This window comes from Pyrus communis, chromosome 12 (assembly GCF_041283825.1).
Source record: "Pyrus communis isolate YQ-2024b chromosome 12, ASM4128382v1, whole genome shotgun sequence".
In the NCBI taxonomy this organism is placed as follows: Eukaryota; Viridiplantae; Streptophyta; class Magnoliopsida; order Rosales; family Rosaceae; genus Pyrus; species Pyrus communis.
Genome location: NC_142576.1, coordinates 7,978,906 through 7,988,749, shown reverse-complemented (window position 1 = coordinate 7,988,749; position 9,844 = coordinate 7,978,906). Strand labels below are relative to the sequence as shown.

At 39.9% G+C, this 9,844-nt stretch overlaps 1 pseudogene across 1 annotated transcript; it reads right to left on the bottom strand.

The window, feature by feature from the left end:
* Positions 1-5,215: 5,215 nt before the first annotated feature.
* On the bottom strand, positions 5,216-7,401 carry LOC137746062 (L-type lectin-domain containing receptor kinase IV.1 pseudogene; annotated as a pseudogene). Its single transcript, XR_015953873.1, has one exon. The product of XR_015953873.1 is annotated as an L-type lectin-domain containing receptor kinase IV.1 pseudogene (transcript).
* Between the last annotated feature and the right edge of the window lie 2,443 nt (positions 7,402-9,844).

Genomic DNA, 9,844 nt, shown 5'->3' with positions numbered 1-9,844 from the left:
CCATTGTGGTTAGTAACTGATATGTTTTATCGTCATTCATAGACGTACCTGAGTTGGTTTGGGATGATTGTGCTTGAGGAGGTGGTTGTGGTGCCATTGGCCTTAAAAAGAAACCCGGGGGTTGTCGGAATCCACTTTGTTGGCCATATTGTGGTTCATCTCTCCATCTGAAATTGGGGTGGTCACGCCATCCCTGATTGTATATGTTGGAGAAAGGATCACCTCTTGGTTGGTTCTGATTCCCATAGCCCACGACATTGGCAGATTCCCACCCTCCATTCTCAATTAATTGAGGACATTGATCAGATTGGTGTCCTTGAATGGAGCATACACCACATATTGTAGTTCCTTGCGTCTTAGGGCCTTCAACAAACTGCGATAACATAGACGTAAGGTTAGCCATTTGGGATTGTTACTCAGAAATAGAACTTACCTCATTTACATGTTGTGGCCGTGGGGTGTCTCTCTGCCCAACACCTTCATATTGTTGTGCATTGAGTGCTCGATTAGCAATGAGAATTTTGGCATCCCTAGGTGTCTTGTCCACTAGAGCTCATCCCGCGGATGCATCCAACATTTGCCGTTCAAGTGGTAAAAGGCCTTCGTAAAAATATTGAAGAAGTAGCTCCTCCTTCATCTGGTGCTGTGGACAGGAAGCAACAAGAGATTTAAAACGTTCGTAATACGTAGGAAAAGATTCACCTTGGCTTTGCTGAATTCCACTAATCTTCTTGCGAAGAAGAATGACTCGTGATGTCGGAAAGAACTTCTCTAAGAAGGCTCGCTTCATACTCTCCCATGATGTGACAATTCCGGGAGCCAACTCATACAACCAATCCTTGGCCTTCTCCACCAAAGAAAAAGGAAAAGCCTTCATCTTCAATATGTTGCTGTCCACGTTCACCGGTGTCATACTTGAGCACACCACCTCGAATTCATTTAGATGCTTGTTCGGATCCTCCATGGCCAACCCATGGTATTTCGGAATATGGTGGAGCAAGCTGGACTTCAACTCAAATTCATCAGTCTTCTCAGGGGCTGCCCTAAGGTATTGGATGCAAAGAGGTGCTGCATTTGCCAAACCCGAGGCAGAAAGCTCCTTGATGGTTCGATTGTCCACTGCCATGGTTGGTACTTCCTCTTCAACCCAATCCGTGGCCTCCTCTTCAACCTCAACTTCAACTTCTTGCTCTTCTAATTCAGGTTCGGGACTAGGAGGATTAGACGGTTGCGATTTCTTTTTCCTTCTCAAAGTCCTCTCGAAATCACCGTCAAAGTCGGAGATATGCTCACGAACAGGTTGTGAGCCACGGGTCATAAACTAGTACCTGCACACAAGAGCAAACAAGGTTAGCAATCAACCTAATAGACTCGGCACAAGTAAGGAAATAAGGTGCCACACACGGCACAAAAACAAAACACACACACACGGTGCAAAAAAAAAAAAAAAAAATTAAAACAAAACAGAAACTAACAATTTAAACAAGACTCAAGACAAGGGATTAGCAACTTTGCTAATCCCCGGCAACGGCGCCAAAATTTGATGTGAGAATTTTGTTGACACACAAATTAAACCCTATTTGTGACAATTGTAGTAATGAAGTAAGTAGGGATCGTTCTAACCGGGGATTAACTAGCGGTGCTAATCTAATTTGAATTGACTCAAATAGAAACTAGAACTTAATTGGGACGAATTTGAAAGTGTTATGACTCCAATTGCTTAAAACACAAAATAAAACAAATACGAATGACTACGACTCAACAAAATATGGGGGGATTGTGGTTGGACGAATTTAAACTAAATGGGCAGATTGTAAAGAAAACTGATTTTAAGACAAAATTGTGATGAATCAATGGATGATGGGATAGCTAAGAGGTTCTTCTCCACACATGAAATATATGCAACGTAAATCAATTTCCAATTATCAATCCAATAAGTTATGAACCTCGATACTCCAAGTTAATTAGGTCCGCTTAAATTAACCTTCAGATTTCCCTAGAATCATTGAATTGGATGAATATGCATCGCAAACAAATTATTCCTAACAAATTCTCTATATGAACAACTTGATAAAGATATAAGTTAGAATCATTACGTTCTTTGGAAATCATAAGCATCGACAAGGCATTTGTAACTATGAAAAGCATGATACGCTTGCCAGGAATCTACTTAACATGATCGTGACTAGCAACCTTCACTACTTGTGAATATAAATTCATAACGATTAGGTGAAACAAACTTATATCCTAGCATCAAATTCAAGCATGCAAATTAAGCGTGCACTCTCAATCAGCATACAAGAATAAGTTCTAAATCAAACGGTTAAGCAAATTGTATTCAAAACTTATGCAACGATAATTGGAAGTAATCAACTTATTTCACATATATAATCATGGTTTCGAATCACCCCCTAGCTAACTAGGGGGTTTAGCCTCTCATGTTCACAGAAAGAGAAATACAATTGAATTTAAACATAAAGCACAAAGGATTGATTACACCTAGAACGCACAACGAATCCACTTGAATTTCTGCGCGTCGAAGCTCCTCTTTCCTCTTCTACTTGCTGCGGCAGAGAGTGTTTAGGGAATTTCTGGATGGTTTTCTGGGTTAGGGATGGATTTAGGGAGGTTGGGTGGTGCGGCAAGGTTAATAGATGGTGTGTGAAGGTGTGGAAGGTGGCTGGAATGGTGGGGATGGTTGCGGCAAGACTGGGAATTGGCTGGAGTGGAGGGAGAAGGCACGGCAGAGAGTGGAAGAGAGGTGATGGAGGCTACGGCTTAGTGAGGAAAAATTAGGGTTATGGTGGCTACGGATGGAAGAAAAATTGGTGAATGGGAGTGCACGGTTTTTGAGGGAATTAGGGTGTGACGGCTGAATGAATTCTGAAAATATGAATGCATGCCGCTGGAATGAATTAGGGTGCAAAATTCATGGGGGGGGCCACGGCTAAGGGGGAATTATGGGAGAATAATTATGGAATCCACGGCAAAGGAAGGAAAAATAATGTATATGGTGCTGCCGCTGAGATTGAATGGAAAAACACACGGCTTGGATTGATTATTATTTTTTTTTTGGTTTTTAATTGGTTTAATGATAAATTGGGGGGGGGGGGGGGCACGGCTTATGGTGTTTTTTTGGGTGAATATTAGGGTCACGGCTTAAGGGGGATTATGTGAATGTGTGGCCGAATGAATTGGGGGTTTTGGGAGAGAATTAGGGTGAGAATCTCAATGGGAGAATGAAAAGTGACGGCTAGGGTTAAATAAAAGGGCAAGGTGGTTTAAAGTGGCTAGGGCCATCGTTTTTTGTCCTAAAGTGCCTACAAGGACTTCAAAGTGGCTAGAAAATACGGACGTTTAAGATCAGGAAAGGTTACCAAAACGGGAAACTTAGGGTTAACTTTCCTACTTCAAATAGGAAACCTTGTTTGAGTAGGATTCCTCGTTTTGGTAAGAATTCATCGTTGGAGTAGGAATTCGTCGTTTCTTCAAGTCTTCAACTCATTCATTCCTCTTTCGCTCCAAAAGACTCCAATTTGCATCTTCTTGCACACTTTGGCCTTATAATCTGAAAATACACAAAAGTGGCCTTAAACACTAAAATAACTAAGTAAACACAACATAAATGCACGAGAACAAGCTAATTAAGTCGCATGAATATGCTCCTATCAGTTACAACCAGATCTTTATCGCTGAGGCTGACGTCCACAAGACCGCATTCTGTTGCCCGGGGGCACTCGGTACCTACGAATGGGTTGTCAGGCCATTCGGGCTCAAGAACGCCGGCGCCACATACCAACGAGCCATGAATACGATATTCCACGACTTGATCAGTACGATCGTAGAAGTTTATATCGATGATGTGGTAGTAAAATCGAAAAGCCGCCGAACGCACCTAGATGATCTTCGGCACGCGTTCCTCCGCATGCGCTAGCATAATCTAAAGATGAACCCGGCCATTTGATTAAAGGGTGTGCTATCCCTCATCCTCTTTTTGTACTTCTCCCTCATCCTCTTCACGAAATTGTACATTTGATTAAAGGGTGTGCTATCCACACATCCCATTTTACTTCTCACACACCCCTTGATAATTTTTGTTCGTTGATCTATCTTTTTCAATTCATCCGATCCAACGGCCGAAAATCAAGAAGGTGTGTGAGAAGTAAAATGGGGTGTGTGGATATCACATCCCTTGATTAATGGTTACACCTGCAGAATTCCTTCATGCTTTTCTTCCTTTCGCTTTCTGCATTGTAATCTCTAAATGACCGGCCAAACGAATTAATTTCAGGGCAACGAATGCATCGCTTGATGCGGCAATTTCTTCATTGGTCCCAGAAGAAAGCTTATGGTTCTCCACTTGTGACACAAGCTCAGGCTGCTCAGTAGAGAGAGTCATCCTTGCCTCCAAAAAGTGATGTATGATTTTAAGCAAATAAAAACAATAGAAGCAGTAGCAGATAGTTAATTAGGAAGGTAACAGAGGCTGTTGGTTGTTTATGCCACACCACATTGCGAAAGTGGGTTTTTACAGTCACATTAAAAAGTTCTTTGGATGACAAAAATATCAATTTTATCCAATTAGTCCCAAAAAAAAAGTTCAAATAGTGTTGAAAGATTTAAGAGCTGTCATTGAAACAAAGTGAATAAAATCGAAGTAAAAGCATACATATATACACCAAATAGAGTACTTCCCTGAGTCATATTTAGCCTATGCTAGAATAAAAAAAAGAGTAAATTTATCGACTTTTAGATATCATATTCGAAGTTCTTTTTTTGACATTTTTGGGGTGTGAGATCAACCACCTAAGCTCTGCGATGTAAATGTGCTTCATGGAGAAATACATGTCACATGCTTTTTCAAGAAGTACTTTGACTTTTTGAAAAAATGACGTATGATTAGAAGTACTTCTTACATAAGCAGTCACAAACTAGCTTGTAATTGTTTGCTCACCTTTTTTTCCCGGTTTTGTTTGGCCCCTTTGGGTACATTAGTTTCGTTACCTTTTATTAGCTTCATGTTTGGTGTCTGAGTTGTATTGTTTGAATATTTGTAATGTAATTTGTTATTTTAGTGAAAAAAATGGAATGTTGATTTTAGTCCTTTTATCATATACAAATCTTTGAATCTTTTCTCTCCTTGCAGTGCAAGTTAATTGCAGTAGATTATCTCCCTAAAAGAATATCATGGTACTTATAATTTTGCATAAATTACTTTTACCCAACCAACATACAGATTGTTCCTGCATTACTTTTATGTAACTAACAAGTTACCAGACTAATAGGTTACATGTAACATTCAAGGCCGCAACTATATGCGCTATGAATTCCAGTTATAGAGAGAAAAAGAAACCCTCATTGCTCGAAGTCAGCGACCACCTGAGAGTAATGTCGGCTCTGGAACATATGAAATTCCCTTGCTCGTTGACGACGAATATGACTTTACAAAATCATCGAAACCCTCATGGTGCGCAAATGTTAAGTCTCTGGCAGAAAGACAATCAAGTGGCAACTCCAGCAAAGGAATGTCACCCTCCAAATACTGCACAACTTGGCGCATGCTTGGCCTGGCTGAAGGAACCGAATGAGAGCACAAAAGCCCGAGCTTGAATACCAATTCCACTTCCTCAACTATAAATTCTGTACCCAAGTTTGGATCTCTTGCCTCAAGTATATTACCTCTCTTCCAACAAGAATACACCCAATCAACCAGAATTATCTCTCGATCTTGACCTTGTGTCCCTATTGGCCTTCTTCCACAGGCAACTTCAAGCAAAAATGCACCGAAAGAAAACACATCAGCTTGTGTTGTAGCCTTGCCTGTTCTAGTATGCTCTGGAGCTAGATACCCGAGTGTTCCAACTACACGAGTAGTCTGAGGGTCCTTTCCGTGGTCATATAATCTTGCAAGCCCAAAATCTCCTAATCTACCATTCAATTCCTCATCAAGTAAAACATTACTGGCCTTCACATCTCTGTGAACCACAACTTGTTCCCATCCTTCGTGAAGATAAAACAACCCCGAAGCGACGCCTCTGATGACTCTAAACCTCTGCTTCCAATTGAGAGTGACCACTGGTTGGTCAAAGAGGTACTTGTCCAGGCTCCCATTAGGCATGTAATCATAGACCAGAAGCAGCTCCCCTTTTCTTCTGCAATACCCCAAGAGTGGTACTAAATTCCGGTGGCGAAGCCTGCCGATGCTAGCAATTTCTGCAACAAACTCCTTCATCCCCTGTCTTGAATCATGTGAGACCCTCTTTACCGCAATCTCAGTTTTAGAGGAAGGTAATATGCCTCTATAGACCTTGCCAAATCCCCCAGTTCCCAAAAGCTCTTTTTCCTTGAACCCTTTTGTGGCTATATATAAATCTTTGTATTTAAACCTTTGAGGACCATATTCCAGCTCCCAATCTTCAAGAAGCTCTGCAAATTTCTTCCTCCGTCTTATGCCATACATTAGACCTGAAATCGCTAGCAACACTAAACTCACCGATATCACAGGCACGCCAATGGCTACAAGATTAGATCTTTTTTTACCTCCTATCCGGGGCAGCTTAGGAAGTTGTGAGAGAACAATTTCTTGAGCCTGGCCATTCGTTGCAAAGCTCCATCCTAAAACATAATGAGAACTGAGGAACGAGCCAGTGGATGAGGAGAAGCCAACATACATAGTCTTGTTAAGGACCATGGAAAGGTCACGCTTCAAAGACAAGAGTGGAATTTGGGGTTTATCAACAACGATTGGAGCCAAAGTGACGTCGATTTTCTTCTTGGCGTCATCATATTCCACCCAAACTTGCATTGGTTGACCACTAATGAGGGTCAAGTTCCGGAACCCCCCATTGTTCTGAGCATAATATCCTGCCGGAGCTGATTTCTCTGAGCGCAAACCATTAATATCAATCCCAACATGGTTGTTGTTGATGTCACCTAATTCGTTATTCCATATGGTATCAAGTTCTACAGCAAAAACACAATTGGTTTCATTGTTGTTGGTGTTATTGCAAAGGCCCATGTACTGGGGCGGAAAAGCTCCAGGAATCCCCCTTGTTGGAGAAATGACAAAGGCCATTCCATGACCGCTCAGAGTTGCATACGCCGATCTGATAGCGAACACAAATGTCGTAGAAAATGAGAAAGCATTGGTATCAGAGTATGAGTTCTTGAAGGTGACTGGGTTAGGGTAGAAGGCATGGCTTTTCTCTTGAGAGTCATTTGTAAGCATCAAAAGACCGTTGGGTGTGAACTGGGCTACACCGTCTAAGCTAAGATTTTCTGACCGGAAACCATTGTAGTTGAAGCTAACATATTGAGCTGCTGCTAGGGTTGCTTGTATGAGTATTACAAGCTTGAAAAACGTGGCTGCCATTCTTAGTTCTCTCCAAAACCTCTGGGAACTATCTTATAAGCAATGCAACTTAGCTGAGCTGTCCCTTCTTTGTCTCACTAATTAAATGTGTTGTCTTTTTGTAGTAGAAAAAAAACAGTAACCAGACTGTTCAGTGCCTGCTACCGCACGCAACTTCTTGTTGAAATACCCACATCGATTGTATCTTTGAGAAATGAAGAGTTTAAATATTTCAACCTTACTCTAACTAATACTGAGATTTTTTGTGATAAAACCTCACACCTGACGAATTGTACTCGGTGGTAATTACTAAGTTGGGGACAATATCAGTGTTGTTAGAAGCGGGCATTTGGCCCGTCTCTTTGATAATTCTACATGGTATCAAAGCCAGGAAGTGGCTCGTACTGCCACGTGATGGGTGGGTCCCCTTGGCCCCGCGTATAGGGTGAGTCCTCGTGGATTCATGTGGTTGTCGATGTGTGGATTTCCCACATATGACCTTCTAATTAGGTCCCAACTAAGAGCGCTTGTCGAAATATCTCGGATTGATTGTATCTCTAAGAAGATAAGAGTTTAAATATCCTAACTAGACTCCAACTAATACCGAGGCCTTTTGTCATGAAACCCTACACCTGACAATTTATGCAGGTGGTAATTATTAAGTTGGAGATAATATTGGTGTTGTACCTTTGGCTCGCCTCTTTGATAATTTTACATTTTTCAACTCAATTAATTTTAGACTTTATATGTGATTGTGATGTTGCAACTTCTAGCGATGACAAAGTTAGTTCTGCACCATACAACGTAGGAACACGGCCCTATTCATCATAAAAAGAAAGGGGTCCCTATTCATCATAAAAAGAAAGGGGTCCCTATTCATCATAAAAAGAAAGGGAAATGATGCAGAAGGAGCCAAGTTAGTTCTTCACCATACAACGTAGGAATACGACCCTATTCATCATATATAAAAAGAAAGGGAAATGACGCAGAAAGAGCCAAGGGGTCTAGGGAAGACGATGGAGATAGATACCTGGGAATCACTCAACCAGGAGTAACGGATTCGCTAAATGTCGCTAATCGTGGATTCACTTGACACTATTAAGTCTAACATTTGACATAAGAGGAAAAACTCACTCTCTTCTTAGATTGATTATAATTCACTAAATTGATTTTCTTTTGAGTACATAAGAATCCCTTTAAATAGGGGGATTAAAATAATTGATAGGATAAATACTAAAGATTATAGTTTCTAGACATCTAAATAAAACATGGTTTTGAAAGATGAAAAGCCACCAACATGTATAATACATAGACCATATTAACTAGTTGTTGTGGGCTGCATCATACTCCTCTTCTCAGAAAGATCTCGTACTTGAGTTCAAATCCTTTCACTACAGAAAAAAATAATTGTGCCGTAAGAGGCTTATGGACACCTATATATGTGTCCTATAACAACAGCAACAGTACAACAACTAAAATATTATATGTGCTCTCTATGGGTGTGCTATTTGATCAAAAGGCACAATATGATGTTTTGTGCTGAAATAGGCAAACACAAATAAGCAGCCTATTTGTGCCTTAGTTCTAAAAACAATAACAGACACCGGCACAATTTTGAAATTCAAAAAAAATTCAAAATTTTCACAAAATCAAAATGACAGATACAATATGGCTATTTGATGGATTACACAACCAATACTGACAATAAAATTTTCTAATTCCTCACAATAAATCTTCATCCGGAGATATTCGGCCAATTGTCAAAAATCGTCCAATTCTGTTGGTGAAGTTTGCCTTCCAATAGTTTTTCCCCATCCTCCTACACAACAACAATAGTAACAGAAAATAATTTGATGACGAGAGCAAAGTAAAACAAGATAGTCTTAATACATAAGAATAGACACCCCTAACAGTATGCAGTTGAAATAAAAGTTTTTCTACTATAAGGGCATCACCGTACATTAAAATTGTGGACATTCTATGATTAAGTAAAGTGCTTTGGAATACGATAAAGAAATGTAAGATTCACAAATCTTGGAATACATAAAAAAAGGGCAAGACAAAATTACACTATCCCCCATTGAAACCTACACTGACATTCAAAGATAACATTTGGATTAAAGACAACATTCAATACCCTCTCGAGTTTAACTAATTTAAAGTGACAAATATATGTAATTCCTCACGGATTCCAAGACTACATTCAAAGTTTAATCAAACATAATAATCCTATTGCTTCGGCATTTTATTCCAACTAATTTAAGGGAATGAAAGCATATCAATTTGCAAATGCTGAGAAATTATTAAGTGGTACTGTAGTACCACGTCAGCATGATACTTCTGTTTAAATTTAGTCATCTGTATTTTTTTTATATAGTTGAAAATTAATATTATTTTTAATTTTTGCATAAATTTAAAAAAGAAAAAAAATGAAAAAAGCATAGGAGATCGATCTCCTCCCCCTTCCTGCGTTTGGATGGAGGGATGGTGGTG